Genomic DNA, 17,081 nt, shown 5'->3' with positions numbered 1-17,081 from the left:
CATTTTCTGGAGCTTTTCATCCCCGCCATCAGATGACCGTCCTCAAGAAGCCAATGTTGATGCAACATCATCAAATTGCCTTCCCAGGAGCCCCTGGTCAAATCCTGGAAGTCTGAGGCTCTGGAGCTTTTCAGTGTGAAGAACCTGCAAGTCAGGCCGGGTCATGGTTGATGTTGGCAAGGTTGATTCTCGACGTTCGGTAAGTCCACTAATGGAGCTTTTTTCCAAAGCTGCACCAAACGTCTCGATCTTCTTCCAGAAGTACTTTTAAGGTCCTTCAGGTGTCCACAACTCACCCTGAGGTTCAGGAAACATCTGAGTTGCTCCTTGGGGGTTAGGACTTCAACTCCCAGAATGCACCCGGTTCAAATCCTTAAATGACCACTGGTCACTGTTCACTGGTCAGCTGGCCTATTTTTGCAGGGCTTGATGCAGAGGAGATCCTGAGAATCAAACAAAACAATCGGGATCAGAATAGAAGGAAGGTGTTAACGCATCCCTTTATGATAATTTATCACACATCAGGACTCGTTTTAGGCCAATGAATCTTTTGACCCAGTTGAGAGACACCATAGGACGAGATAGCTAATCAATATGTCAATCAATACGTCTATAATGTCATCAATATTTATCACAATACATTTCACTTTAGTCAAAGTCATTAATCAATTCAAAACACTACCATGACCTTGCAGTCATGAATAACCACACCAGTTTAGTAGAATTTTATGAGTTTTATTCCCTATTGGTTACAATTCTAAGAGCAGATGTTTTAATCTCAAAACCAAGAAACATAATAGCATAGTCACAATATGGCAACTTTGGTAAGATTTCATTAAGGCGAGGATCACAAACATCAAAACATAACACAGTGTAAACATAGATCAATTTAGCAGAGTGTCAATAACGCGTCAGTTCAACAAAGCATAGATTCGGTCGTTTGTCTATTTGCGTCAATTTAGTGAACACCTGTCCTAACCACTGATTAGCATTGGCATGTTGGGCTTCATGCAAAACAATTTAGAACACCAATTTGGAAAACATCTAACTATGGTCTCTTTCAAAAGTAATCAGTTGGTACCAAGAATGGAAAAGAAAACAGACAAATCACAAATTCATTGTCATAATTACCCTCCAAGGTTTAGGTCAGCACACAGGTTCGGTCTTCGTCTTCAGGACATCAATCAAATCGCCATCAGTCAGAACTCAGCTCTGGGGAAAAAGGGGCACTTCCCTCATAAGGAGGTAAAGTGTAAATTGGCAATCTAAGGAAAAAGATGGTTTAAGCAAAACCAAGTAAGTCACCAAACAGAGTGACAAAGTTTCTGGATAAAATCAATAGCATTCCCTACCTAATTGGTTTTTATCCCTTTTTCGTTGTACATTCCCCTAAAATTCTATTGGACATTTGTTATACCCCACTATCTCTACCCAATAAAAAGATGGATCATGTCATTAATCTTTCACCCCATATTATTTTACAAGCTTTTCATTGGTCCACATGTTCGATGTCTTCAGAGGTAGCACGTCAGGTGTGATTTTATCTTTCTGTAATTGTTTGCACATCTTTTGGTCAGTAGCTCCATTGTCTTCACCGGTTTGAACGACCTTGTACATTACATTAATCTACACTGTTTCATTTAGTCTAATATTTTCTTCAAGGAATGAGGAATTCATGGGAACGGATCTACTATGGTTACATTCAGCTTCTAGTTTGAAGAAAAACAAGGGGTCATGTCCTTTTGCGAGTCAGCACACTGCAAGATAGGAAAAATACATTTAATATGAGAGCCAAGCAGCTAAGCTTCAGCTCATGCTAACTTAAGGCCTACAAGGATTTCAGCACAAATTCAATAACGCAATCATTAATAATTAGTATAAAACTTATTCAGTATAACATTTTATAAACATTTTAGTCATCATCATTAGTCCACGTATACATTGGCGGCCAACCCCGTGGTCACATTTCAAGTGCACGTTTAAGCAAAATTCACTACTTCTGTTTCTATGCGGCATTATCACACATTAATTCATAAACATTGCATGTTAATATAGATTATATAAGCTACTCTCTCTCAAAGGCAAATTCAGGGAAACTAGAAGGGGAAGGAGGGGAAGAAACCTTCAAAGAAAAAGGTGGGATGTAGACAAGATCATGGGACAAGAGGGTCTAGGTACAAACCTTGAATCATTGGTCAATGTGATTAATTTATCAGATAGAGACCTTTCATCGGATATTAGATCACTTTAAGGTAAAGATTTGGGTTTTTGTCCTACCAGTTTTGGAGACTTATGCAAAACAAATATTGATCTTTATAAATGTGTTAGACATCTCAAATTAAAAAGATATTTTCTAACCAATCCTATTCACAGTAAGATTGTCGTTTCCCCCACGCAAAGATTTGAACATAACAACTTATCTATTAACAATATATATGACACTGCAGCATTGTTATCTATCACAGATTGTGAGGAGGACCACACTACTTTATCACAGATTTTGAGTGATCTAGATGTTGTACCTGATGTACACATAACTAGTGGCCTAGAAAGGAAATCTAGATGGACACCAAAGTTATCGAGCAATAATAATATTGATGTATTTTATGAAATGGTATGTAGAGATTTGGATCTATTCATGTCGAAGGATAGGTTTCGTAGATCTAGCAATTATTTAAATTATGGGGAACAACAAGCACTGAAGACATTACAGCAGGATGAGAGTATTATGATTAGACAGGCTAACAACGGGGGCAATGTTGTAGTTATGAATAGGTTGGATTACAAAAAGGAGATCTGTACACAAGTATATGACGTTAATTTTTAGAAGAATGTTTTATATAATCCTATTCCGGGTTTGACTAATAAGATCAACAGTAGATTGAAAATATGGCACCAACAATGCCTACTTGATGACAACGAATACATGTATTTGAAAGTGGACCATCCCAGGTTTCCTTGTTTATACACTCTGCCCAAAATTCATAAGAAGTTGCCTTTTCCATCTGGGAGGCCGAATGTATCTAGTATCTCGGGACCAACCAAGAAATTATCTGAATATGTCAACATTTTCTTACAACCCCTGGTTAACAACCTTCCATTGTATAATAAAGACACAAAACATATATTGAGCATATTGAGTGATGTAGAGTGGGAGGGGGATATGTTGATGGTGACACTTGGTGTAACTTCATTGTACACCTGCATTGAACATGGATTGGGATTGCAAGCGGTACGTGGTTTTCTCAATAGGAGATCTGCAAGCTGTTGGAGACATACAGAGATGCTGATTGAGATGATTGATTTGATTTTGAACAATAATTTCTTTCTATTTGCTCAAAATTTGTACGAACAAAGACAAGGGGTGGCAATGGGTTCCAGGTTCTCTCCTTCTCATGCTAATCTATTTATGGGTTGGTTTGAGGAGAAGTGGGTTTGGGGACCGTGTTCCATTCAGTGGCAGATGAATATATTTTATTGGGGTCGCTATATTGACGACTGTTTCATGATTTGGATGGGTAGTACTCAACAGCTAAGAGACTTCTGCAATTATTTGAACTAGAATGAAGCCAATGCAAGTTTTACTTACCAGTTTAGTCATGAAAAGATCGAATATCTTGATGTTTAGTTATTTATTGAAAACAACAAAATACAGAGTAGACTATTTCGAAAACCAATCTCTTGTAATTCTATTCTACATGCCTCAAGTGCTCATCCGAGACATCAAATCAAGTCGATACCCTTTGGGAAGATGGTGAGGGCTTTACGAAATTGTTGTAAGGATCAAGATCAAGATTTTAAACAATGTATTCTAGATATGGGTGAATGGTTTAAATTGTGAGGATACCGGATGAGTGATATTTGTAAAGCACGTCGAGTCAAGAGGATTTCTAGGGTAGAACCATTAAAACCCATTTCCACCTCTGATGCCAAGAATGAGGTACATAAAGTTAGAATGGTTACTGATTATAATATAATTTTATTGCCCTCAGGAAGATAATGAAAAAACATTGGGGAATTTTATCCCAAAATAATATTCTCAAAGGTTTCATTTCAAGCAGACCTGAAATTGTAATACAACTTTTGTTTTATATATTATAATGTGCAAATGTGAATGCATCTATGTTGGCAATACGATTCCTCCCCTTAGGATCAGGATTCGTGAACATGTAAGAGCCCTTAAATATGATGATGAGAGATATCCAATTGTGATTCACATGAACACCTGTCAGGCACAGGAGCCAGTAAACCTTTTATTGTTTATGGTATTGAACATGTACCAAGAGATCCCAGGGGTGGCAATAAAGAATTGGCCCTGAGGAGGAAGGAGGTGCTATGGATTATGGGTCTCAGGACAGTTGAGGATGGTCTCAACATAAATCATGAATTGGAATACTTTTTGGGTGATTAAATGTTGGTGAAGCATTTGTACTGGCACATGATTTGACTATGATGGATGTTAGGTAAATAAATATGTTTTTATGTACTGTATTACTATATGTACTATAATACCTTTTTTATGTTTACCATACATGCACACACATGTAGTATACCAGATGTGGAACGATGTTTAGAGGGTGACTATTGTTCCTTATATATGGGGCGACTTTTATTTTGACTGTTATTACCGAAGAGGGAGATTTACTCGTGTGACCCCAATGGTTTCAGTAATTGAGAGTCTTGATTTAGATATTTCTATTATGAATAATTTATGGCTTTGGCGAGAACGGATTAAATGCTAAAATCGATATTGTTTATTCAAAGATGGCGACCAATGGGGACAGAATTTTAGCCCTTGTTTCATCTTACTGACATATACATTTGTATTCTTTTTAGATATATGTTGACTTTAGACTTAGGAACGGCAATGATTTAAAGATGGCGGACACCAGATGGCATTTATTTATTCCATAGTCGATTTCTATGACAATATAAGGGGAGACTTTGCATGCGGGTGGTTGTCAGCGTACTCGAGGCAAATCCTTCTACTCGAACATACATATTATACTCTTTCAATACTCTTCAGGTGAGTCAGCGATCAGGCGGTTTTAAGTCTCGCAGTCGCTTCACGTGTTGGGTTTTTGCTGTAATTGTGTGGACTATTCTTGGGCATTTAAATCTTTATTTATGATATTGATGATAATGTGAGGACTATTCGATAACTGTGCGACGATGGTGGTTAGTGATTTACTGGGGGTCAAAAAACGGCGGATACTATTTATTTTTTGGTAAATACATAAAGTTTGGTTTCTTTAGTGGTGCTATCATGTGGATGACACTATGAGACAGAAAATATGCCCTTTCTTTTCTTGACAGCTAAATGGGATGTGTGGATGTATGACAGAACTTATGAAAAGGAGGTAACAGGACTTAACATTTTGTTGTTAAACATTGGTACTTATCAGGTAGAGCACTTGGGTAGTACTCTTTTTCTTTGTACTCACCATGTTCTGTTGCACATGTGTGTGCATGCTGTTTCACATAACTCACATGGAAGGTGTTGAGCATTACATGATATGGATAACTAAGGTGATATTACTATCGTACAAATTGTACTATGTTGCAATTTACTAAGGGGCACACAACTATGATGCTATTGACAATATTTATCATTGTTGCACACTAATTGTGTTTACTTTCCAATCATGTACTATAAGAGGACTTGCAAGCATTTTGGTTTCCATATCCAGGGTGTTTGGTGACAGAACACTAAACAGATGTACTTTTGATTTCTTAATTTGTAATGGGATTTATTATGTCTTTTGATGATGTTTTTAGCCCTGATGAAGTCGTTGGGTTACTTCCAAAGACAAAACACGTGTTGGCTGAGTCAAAATTTAAATTATCATCTGGAAAACAAGGAAGGATTGGAAAAATCCTTTTAATTTACTGGAGTAAAATTTGGAATACTGGCTGAACCATATACAAGGACTAAAAAAGTTGTACTTCAAAATGCAATCATATTGGACTTAATCAAGATATATTGATGGGGATCTTGGTTCCTCTTTTTGTATGTACCCAATGAAAACCAGGATATGATTTATTATGTACTTCAGCATGTACCTTGAATGTTGCTTGATGCAGAGAACTCTGTTCAGCTCCTTTCTACCTGTAGCTTTCAGGGAGTCCCTTCTTGAAGTTGTAGAAGAGTGACAAAGTCCTTTTCTTGGTGAAGCCAAAAGTAAGCAGCTAGTGCAGTCCTTCTGAGTGCAGTATCCAGGGGAAAGCCAGGGGTCCAGCATGGCAGTCCTTCTTCTTCTTGTCTTTTTCGAGTAGGGATCTGAAGTGTGGAGGCAGCTCTACCCTATGTATCCTTGCTCCTGAGGTGGCAAGCAGGGGGCTGCTCCTGTCCAATCACGTGCAGGCCACTACCTCTTGAGTGACCACTTCCTGAGATGAGTGGCAAAAATCAATCCCAGGGAGCAACATTCTTCCAAACTACAAGATGGTAAATATTCAATCTTATAGTTTAGATCTGGCTGAGCCTGCCCACTGGTGTGGCTAAGTTTCCCTCAACCCACCTCTTTCCAGCCCTTTCCTAATCTAATCAGGAGGCACCTGGTTGTCTGGAAATACAGGAAATGGGGGGGGGGGGGTAAAGTTGCTTTCTGAAATTCCCTTCCCTCCTTTGAAGTACAGTTTAGCTACTCTCCCCCATCCTGTTCTACCATCTGCTGAATCAGATCTCCTTCTACCAAATGCTTCCTCTGTTTCAGTCCAGGACACTTCACACCTCATCAAGGCAGCCTGGCTCAGACTTCCAGAGGCTGACCAATCAGAGGGTACTACAGGTCTGAGGTTGGTAACATTTAGCAAGAGTTCTAAAACTCTTTCCATGTACTCGTTATATTAATTCCAACAGTGGCAAGTTGTTGGATTTATTATAACTTTTGATTTGATACTAAACTTGCTACATTTAGCTCCTTCCTATGGAAAATACGACTTTACTATTTTAAAATTAAGTATCTCCATGTTAGTTTATGGAGCCCATTCACTACAATGGGGAAAACGGATTTGGCTATTTTTCCATCACCAGAGTTTATAAACCATCTTTTAAAAATCCCTGCTTATAGTTACACTGCACCAATCCCTTGGGACACTTCGGGCATACCTTAGGGGTGACATCTGTAAAATTAAAGTAGCTTAGGACCTTGGAAGTACTTTCATTCCAAAGTCGAATTTGGGGTTAACTTTAACTTAAAAGCAGCCTGCCTTTAAAATGACACTGGGCACCACAGCAGTGCACCTATGGGTATACTACTTGTGCTTGGGTCCTTAGCATATACTAGGGACTTATAGGTAGGTTGGTATAGCCAATTATAATTAGCTTAATTTGCATATAACATTTTATTCAAAATGGGGGCAACAAGTTAGGGGGCTTTTGCTACCAGCCCAGTTTTCCCATACCTACTAAGAGAGTTTGATAGCTACCACAGCTGTGAAGTGTGTTGGCCTCCCTAGCTGGGTACATGCAAGGCACACTCACAAAGTTCCAGGTCTCCTAGATGTTACAGCACCTGTCCCAAAAGGGCCGGTTAAAGTGAGCGAGAGGGATCAGGTTAGTCAAGCTGAAGGGGCTAGACAAGTGGCTGCTACAGCACAAGTACAGTCTGAGTGGGGGTTGAGCGAGTCAACATCAATGGTTGGTACGGGAGGGTCAAAACTGAATCAGTTGAATCATGCGAGCTCGGATGCTGATGAAGTACAAGTTGCTATAGATAAAAGATTTGTACCAGGAGACAATTGGCCAGGTAAGTAAATAGTACCAGCTTGACAAGTATCTTCAACAATTGTTGAGAAGACTGAAGAGTCAAGTCAAAATGACAGTGATACTGAAAATCAAGTAAACAGTAGTTCAAAGAGAAAAAGAGTACCAAGCCAAATACTCAGCACCTGAATGGCCACATTTTGCTGCCAATGACTGAAAGAAGGAGTTTACAACGTTTTGCTTAACAATTCAAATCCAATTCAAATTTCTTGAGTTTGAAATTGCAGTGGAGCTGAACTTTGAAATCTCATTGCAGCGTGATGAACAAAGACATTACTTTTTGGAAGTGAGTATTAGTGATTATGAGATGTGCTCTTATAAGAGATATATAAACTTTTATTAAGCCTTTTAAAAATGTGCAAGTAGAAAAATAGTTGATGAACTTTCTAGAAGATCAAGGAACTTTTTATGAACAATATGAACTTCTGAAGATACTATTATTATTACTTGCTTTTCTAACAAATAAAAAAAACTGAAAAAAGAAAATGACACATTGAAGTTGCTGTGCATTTTTGATTTTTAAAGTTGAACCTTTGGTCTGACATTAGCGAATTAATGGAGTTGAATAGAAGTAGAGGTGGCAAGTGTAAATACATGTGTATAGGTTTAGTGGTTGTGACAGTTATTATGCTACTATTGCTCATTGGATTAGGCCAAGAGCTGATTCCGAGAAAGTTACATTTACAGGTGCCCTGAGTTTAGCAAATCCCATAGCAGATCAAGATCCGTTATATAATGATTAGAAATACCTACAGGCTGACAGTTTTAGATATGATTCATCCCCAAATGCATATTATACGCTGTTATATAATGTGTTCGGACAAAATATTGATTTAAATACATTGAGTTGCTGAAATATCAGGTTTTTTATATTTTTACTCAGAAATTTTGCGTGCAAAAATATTGTTGAAGAAATATATATTTTTAAGTTTCTTTATGAATTTAAATAATATTTTAATTGTTTATGTTTTATGTTGTGTGTTTAATTGCTGTTAATGTTTTTATTTATAGTTTGTAATTTTAAGTTATTTATATATTCTATTAAATTATAAATTAGTCATTTGTAGTGTAGTTGCAGTTGTGAGGTTAGGGCACAGGGTGGGAAGTTAATTAAGTAAAACTAATTTATACATTTTTTAATTATTAGTAATTATTTATTTGATAATTAGGTAGGTAAATTACATAAATAATATTTTGCAATTTATATTTTAGGTGTCTGCTGTCGGGTTTGTAGACGTATAGGGTGGGAAGTTTATTAAATAATAAATAATAAATTATTAATGATTGATAAATTATTAACTAATTATATGTTAATCTATTATATGTATTGTGCATTTATTATAACTTTTTAATTTACATTTTAGGTGTGGTTTGTTGGGTATAGGGTGGGAAGGTAATTAAACAATAATTGATTCATTCTAAATTATTGATTTATAATTAATTCATTGTTAATTCATTATGTAAATTGCGTAATCATTATCATTTTTAGATTTAGATACATGTTTGATGTGCTGCTATAGTATGGGTATTTAATGAAATAATTATAACATAATTTTATTTCTTACAAAGTGATAATTACTTTAATTGTTTAATTGTTTTTTTAAATATATATATTTTTTAAAATTTCAATAGATTTATAATGTTATGAAATTAACACTTGTATTAAAATGAGGTATGTGTTTGAAGTGTAGTACTTTACCTACTGTTGGACAGACTGGAATAGTAAATCTTACCCGTACTGAGTCCAGCACTTTCCTCACTGTTGCATTGACTAGAGTAAGAATAGTAAATTCTGCCTCTCCTGAGTCAAATGCTTTCCCTACTGCTGCACCAACTGGAGTGGGTGTAGTAAATGTTACCTTCCCTGAGTCAAACACTTTCCCTACTGTGGCACATACTAGAGTGGAAATAGTAAATGTTACCCCTCCTGAAACCAACTCTTTGCCTACTGGTGCATCGACAGGAGGACTTGTTACCCTTTTTTTAAATATAATAATGTAGTACAAATGATTATATTATCTAATAAACACTTTTTTATTTTTTATCTTAAATTGTACACAATTAGCTCATTCTAAATATATAGGAAATCAAAGTCTAAAAAAAACTGTATTTTTCTTGCTCTCACTTTCTTTCTCTCTCTCTCTGTCTCTCTTTCAATCGACTCTCCCACTCACACACCCACTCAGACACTAATGCACCACTCACAGATCCACTCAGACACTAATGCACCCACTCACAGACCCACTCAGACCCTCATGCACTCACTCACAGCTCCAGTCAGACCCTCACACAATCATTCAGACCTAATCAGACAGTTACGCACCCACTCACACACATAGTCAGATTGCCACACACCTACTCACAGACCCACTAACACCCTGATACACCCACTCACAGACCTGTGCACATACTGATGCACCCACTAAAATGCTGATGTGCACACTCTCTCACCCAGACACTCTGACAGCCACTCTTACCCCTGATACAGCCTCTCACACAAAAAATAGAAATTCAGCAGTTATAGGTAGATTTTTTTCAAGTAGCTAAAACTTGCGCCCAAAGGTAACTATAACTCACGCCTTTGCCATGCACAGCTAATTACTCCACATATTGATGACATATTGTAATGAATCTTTCATATTGTCACTGCAAATTTGCAGGTAAAACTATTGATGAGACAACTGTGCATTGCAGGGTGCAAGTTATAGTTACCTTGGGGTGCCAGTTTTAGTCACTTGAAAGAACACTACCTATAACTGCTGAATTTCTATAGTTGTGTATGAGTAAATTCAGAACCTAACTATAACATCCCTGTAACCCATTGTGTTTTTAGTGAAAAAAGAAAAAAATATATCTATCTATCTTTCTATGTATATCTATATATATATATCTATATATATATTTATATATATATATATATATATATATATATATATATATATATATATATATATATATAGATATATATAGACATACATATAGACAGTGCTCCAGAACTGTGCCCTATACCCATGGGGGATGGAGCGTGTGGCGAAGAAGCACACCAGGGGAAATAATAACCAATCTCAAAATGAACATGTTCTCTCAGGCTGCAGGTGACAAAAGGACATTTATTTCAGAATCTGAAGCGTTTCAGCCAACTCCGTGCCTTGATCACATGAACAATGACACCAATACCCCGAGTGAAATACTGATTGTAAACATAAAGGACAGACACAATGTGCAAAATGTACACATCTGCCATCAAATAGAGGGAGAAGGAGAATTGTAAATAACATTGTATCATATGTTGCTAGCATTTCCATATTGTATCATGTTAGATAACATTATTGTGAACCATAACCTCTTTCGATTTTAAAACAACCCAGGTAATCACTTCGTCATATCATGTTACCAGGGATATGTAATGCAGGCACTGTAGAAGAATGCAGGCACTGTAGAAGATAATTACTCATTGAATGTATACATACAGTATATATATATATATATATATATATATATATATATATATATATATATATATAAACTGATATGCTGGAACAAGATAATTCAAGATAATTCAAGATAATTCAAGATAATTCATGCAGTTGACACAGTTGACAACAATACATCCCGTCTTATTGAAATGCATACATAAAGAAGAGCTAATAGGTGCACAAGTCCCATAAAAAAACTAATGTGACTAACCACTAAAAAGTGCCCAGGTCCCTAGCTATCTATCTGAGATGTCAAGTGAGTGGCACAAAAATGATTGTAGGGAAAAAAAGATATTTTTAGACAACGAAATTTACACTGTATACACATATATTGAAACAGTGCACTGTGCTGATAGTAAAATAATCGGACCCTATCTGTTGTCCATGGCGTAAAAAAAAAAAAAAAACTCACCCACTGTAAAAATGTAACTGAATAGAACATAAATGAGGGGAATCAAAATCTGGATCCACGGTGAGGCATCATGGATCGATATAATGAGGGGATTGGAAAAATATATGCATGCGAGAACAGCTGGATACACACCAAATGGAGGAGACATTCAAGCCCAAGTGGGCAACATGTCAACTAGCAGGTATGGCATCCTATATGAAAATCAGTCCCGCCCAAGTGGAATACGAAAATAGAATAAAACTTTCTGGTCACGTGTACAAATGGAAAAGTCCACCCGGATGGCAAACTTAGCATTGTGAGCAGGTATCATGTACAGTCATGATCATGAAATGTATTCTCCAAAACTCCTTCAGAAAAAGGCGCCAGCCCTCAACCCAAAATTATAAATAGTTCAAAAATCGTAAAGTGCCTATCTGAGAAAGAATATTGGACTCCGAGTAAATGAAGAAATGGTAGAGCAACCCTTGTAGAATCCAGAAGTGAGAAGTGAGGAGCCTCTTTCTTTCTTACTGTAAAAAAGGAACACACTCCAGATTAAAATAGTACAATCTACAACATACCTACCACACAATTACAAACAAAGAAGAGAAAAATAGCAGGGTGTGAAAAAAACAGCTAAAATGATATTACATATTCAGAACTGGGAAAAATATTGTCGGAGTAAAAAACATCTTATATTACTGTTGTGGATGAACTGAGTTCCTCATACAAATTGAGACTCCGGGACTGAGAGTCTTAAGATCAATGATCAATTCAGACTCCCTTTGTCTGAATCTGAGTGTCCGATTGTCACCTCTGGGAAAGGGTTCAATTTGTTCCACAGCAAGTAATGATAGTTTGGTATGATCTTTGCTCGGCTTTTCTTGGAAATGTCTGGCCACTGGATATTTCATAACACCATAATCAATGGCTCTCAGATGTTTTGTACCCTCTTTCTAACAGTGCAAGCAGTACTTCCAAAATATTTCAACCAGCAAGGACATCAGTATATAAACAACATACTGGGAACTACAGGTAAGGAATTGTTTGATCTTACACTTGTTACCCCTAACACCTTGAGGCCATGTTCCTTCAATATAATGTCATCATGTACAAGGGAATCTCCAAGGATTTTGGCTCTCTGGAAGGTAATCATCGCTCTCTCTCCTATTTTCCTGCCAATGGTAGGATCACTGTTGAGAATATCCAAACGTTTAGCCAATATGTGCCTTATCTTGTTGGAATTCCCATTGTATGTGAGAATGAGTCTCTTCTCTGTTGCTTCTTGTGTGGGTAACTTATTCTCAAACAGTACACGCCTCCCTGCTGACCTGTGAAACATGTTTTCTGGCCCTATTTTTTAAAAAAACTTTATTTTTATTGATTTTTGAAAAGAATAACACACAACAAACAGTCATCAATTGATGTGTCACATCTCCGCTGTGTGATTCCCAGACCCATTGCGTCACATCATCACATTGAAAAAATGAAAGTCAAAAATAAACAATATGCAACCATGTCCATAGTTGGGGTAAAAGTGTAATCTATGATAGAGGAGATTATGTAAGAGGGGGAATGCAGGACACATTCTAGTCTGAAGAGACCTGGTCATGAATAGTAATATAATATCGGAAGGGTTGTCATATATCAATGGGTTGGGAAGTGGAGGGCTGCAGGAGGGTGTAGTCTTCACTGAGACATAATTGGTACAGTCTGGAAACTAATTGGTTCCCTTCCACATCCAAAATGACATGTGTAAATGGTAGGAAGTCCTCCAGGGCCAATGGGATTGTGGGCAGTAGGGAACGAAGGGTAGCATGCAATCTCTTAAAGATGAAAAGGTTCATATGGGTGACACTCTGTACCTGCTGGTCCCCAGGAGGGTGAAAAACCCAGCCATCTGGAAAGAGGTCCTACATTGTGAAGAGGTTATAGTGATGAAGCATACGCTGTACCAATACCTCATGCGTGAGAGGGAGACGGGGTTATTATGAAGGGGGATACCAGAAAGTATGAAGGGTCTGCCACCCAGCGTTCTTTGCAGCTGGTGCCACATCCAACACATCCAGGATATCGTTTGTATGTCACTAGGGCCTTTGGAAGAATTTGGGAATGTGAGAGTGCTACAAGCTGATCCCTCTCCCTGGGACACAAACATCCAGATAATACCAACGGAAGGAGTATTGACACTGAGCTATCAAATAGTAAAGGTAGCCATAGCGGGCAATTTCCTTCATTAGCGGAGCAAGGCTGGCTGTGGGATGGCAAATAAAAAGTAGGATGTCGTCTGCGTATAATGAGGGAAGCAGGGGGCCATGTGTAAGAGGGGTCCCCTGTGGGAATGGAAGTCTTGTAGATGGTGGACCAAAGGGTCCTTTTCTATAATAAACGGGAGGAAGGATAAGGGGCAGCCCTAACAGGTGCCCCACATTACCAGAAAACTATTCGTAAGCAATCCATTGACTCGTGTATGAGCCACAAGGTTAGTATATAATAACATGATTAAGGAGCTGAATAGTGGAGGGATGCCAAGGCGGCCAGGGCTGCCCTAAGGAAAAGCCACTCCAGAGAGTCGAAGGCCTTCTCAGCGTCCAAAAGGGCTACCACTGCAGGGATAGTAGGGGATATCTGATGTAATACTGCGAAGATGGTGCGGAGGTTGAGGGTAGTCAATTGGTGTGGGACAAAACCAGATTGGGTGGGCAGGATGATCTGCTCCAACAGGAAGGACAGCCTAGTAGCTAGTATTTTGGCCAATATTTTATTATCAATGGTCAACAAAGAGAGGGAACAGCAGGAGGTACATTGCTTGAGGTCTTGGCCGGGCTTCGGCAGAAGCATGATGACAGCCTCCTGCAAGTGTCCCGGTGCCCAGGGATTCATTATAGAGCAGTAACAAATGAGGCACCAGCTGGGCTTTGAAGGCTTTATAAAAGGTTTGTGTCAGATCGTCAAAACCAGGGGCCTTGGACCCTCCAATTACATCAATAGCTGCTATTAATTCATCAAGTGTAATTGGTTCCTTGAGGAACTCACACTGACCCTCTGTAAGCCATAACATGGCCACTTTGTCAAGGTATGATCCAATCGCAGACACATCATCAGGCACCCAGGGGAGTACAAATCCTTCTATAACTGAAAAAGTTCCATCTTGTTGGAAAATGGGTTATTGGTAAGGGCAGGTAAGTACCTACACTTAGCAATAGGCCACTAACCTTCACTTAGGTCGAGTTAGGTCTCAGTAAATTAAACCCAGCTCAAACCTTGGTAGCTTGGCAACGAGCGACAAGGCTTAACTTAGGAGACAGAGTGTAAAGCATTCAAATATCACACAACAGTAATCAAGTAAAACACAGGAAACAGTTTAAAAATCCAAAATCAATATATAAAAATAGGACATATTTTTAGCATTAAAATGACACAAAAACGAATAAAATTGGATAAGGGAAACCGGAGATATGAATTTTTTAAAGAATTAATGCTTAATGCAGGGGACTCTGAGCAGCTCCTTTGTACCTGTAGCAAACAGGGAGTCCCTTCCTGAAACAGTAGAAGACAGGTAAAGTCCTTTTAGTGGTGAAGCCCAAGTGTGCAGCTGGTGAAGTCCTCCAGAGTGCAGTGTCTAGGTGCAGGTCAGGGGTCCAGCAGGGCAGTCCTTCTTCTCCTGTAGTTCTTCCTTGTTGGATTATGATAGGGATCTGGTCAGGAACTGAGGTGTGGATGCAGGTCTGCCAGTTTTATCCTTGGTCCTGTGTGAAAAACAGGGGGATCCTGGTTCTCCAATCAGGTGCAGGGTCCTTTCCCCTGTGATGACCACTTCCTGGGAAGTGTGGCAAGAATCAATCCCAGGGAACAACATTCCTCAAAAATCTATCACGGCTGAAATTTATTTTTGGAGGTTGCATCTAGCTGAGCCCACCCACTGGAGTGGCTAAAAATCCTAAACACACCCCTCTCCTGCCCTCTCATAATCTAATCAAGGGGGCACATAATTGTCTGGGTTTGCAGGATGTGAGGGTGTTGCTGGGTTGCTCCAAATGTCCTTCTCTGCCTTTGAAGACCAGTTTGGCAGCCCTCCCCCTTCCTGCTTCACCATCTGCTGAGGGGAGGCTTCACCATCTGCAGAGGCTGGCCAATCAGAGCACAGCAGCAAAAACCCTCAGGGCTGAAGTTGGCAACTTTTCAGGTAAAGTTTAAAACTCTTTACCTGAACAAGTTATTTTAAATCCAATAACTGGAAGTTGTGGGATTTATTCTAACAATTAATTTGATACCAAAATCCTGGTATCTGTTACTTAAGGGGACTTTAAAAATTAAAATAAAGTCTCCCCATTCTAGCCTATGGAGGCCATTCACTACAATGAAGGAAAAACAAATTTGGCTGTTTTACCTCACCAGGGCTTATAAAACTATTTTTATAAGGTCCCTGCTTATAGTTACAGGGCACCCAGCCGTAGGGACACATAGGGCACACATTAGGGGTGACTTATATGTAAAAATAAGGTAGTTTAAGACTTTGGAACTACTTTTAATTCCAAAGTCGAATTTGCATACAACTTTAATTTAAAAGCAGCCAGTAAGGCAGGCGTGCCTTTAAAATGACACTGGGCACCTCAGCAGTGCACCTATGGGCGCACCACCTAGGCTGGGGTCCCTAAACCTCTATGCCCTACCATATACTAGGGACATATAGGTAGGTTGAGTTACCCAATTATAATTAGCCTAATCTGCATACTGATTGTACACGGAGCACAGGCCATGGGACTGGTTAGCAGTACCCAGGGCACCATCTGAGTCAGGAAAACACTAGCAAAAAGTGAAAAATGGGGGCAAAAAGTTATGGGGACTCTGCAATCAGCCCTGTTCTCTCACACATCTGTACACCCTCGCTCCCCAAGATTAATTTCCCATCCGCTCCCTGCAGTTCAGTGATGTAGCTCTGGATTCAATTAGGACGAAAGAGCTGTGTGAGAGTGCGGCCAAGGTACTTCCCCTCCCAGGACCTATGAGCCCGGGCATTTTTACCCAGATGAGCCAGCTCACTATCTGCAAAGTCTCAAAACTCAGTGAGCAATACAGAGTGACGATGCAGTTGAGGGTCCCTTGTCCTGAGCACTGAATCATCGCTCCTGGGCAAGCTCAACTTGATATGCTGGACTGGGCTCTAGTATCCTGTGAGATGCCAACATGTTTGGAAATGCACACTCCAGGAATATAAAAGTCTTGAAGGCTTCCCACAAAATCGCCTTTGTGGCGACCAAGCCAGTATTATGCACAAAATACTCATTCACCACTTTGAGGATTTCCCGCTGAAACGCTGGGTCCCTGAGGAATCCCCCCTGAAACCTCCAGGAACGCTCTGCATCACAACCTGAAGGGATCCGCAGCTGCAAAAGAACAGGACTGTGATCCAAAAAAGTCCAGGGAGGACATCTATATTTGTGAC

The sequence above is a fragment of the Pleurodeles waltl genome, chromosome 4_2 (assembly GCF_031143425.1).
Source record: "Pleurodeles waltl isolate 20211129_DDA chromosome 4_2, aPleWal1.hap1.20221129, whole genome shotgun sequence".
Classification (NCBI taxonomy): Eukaryota; Metazoa; Chordata; class Amphibia; order Caudata; family Salamandridae; genus Pleurodeles; species Pleurodeles waltl.
This window is presented reverse-complemented; position numbering follows the sequence as displayed.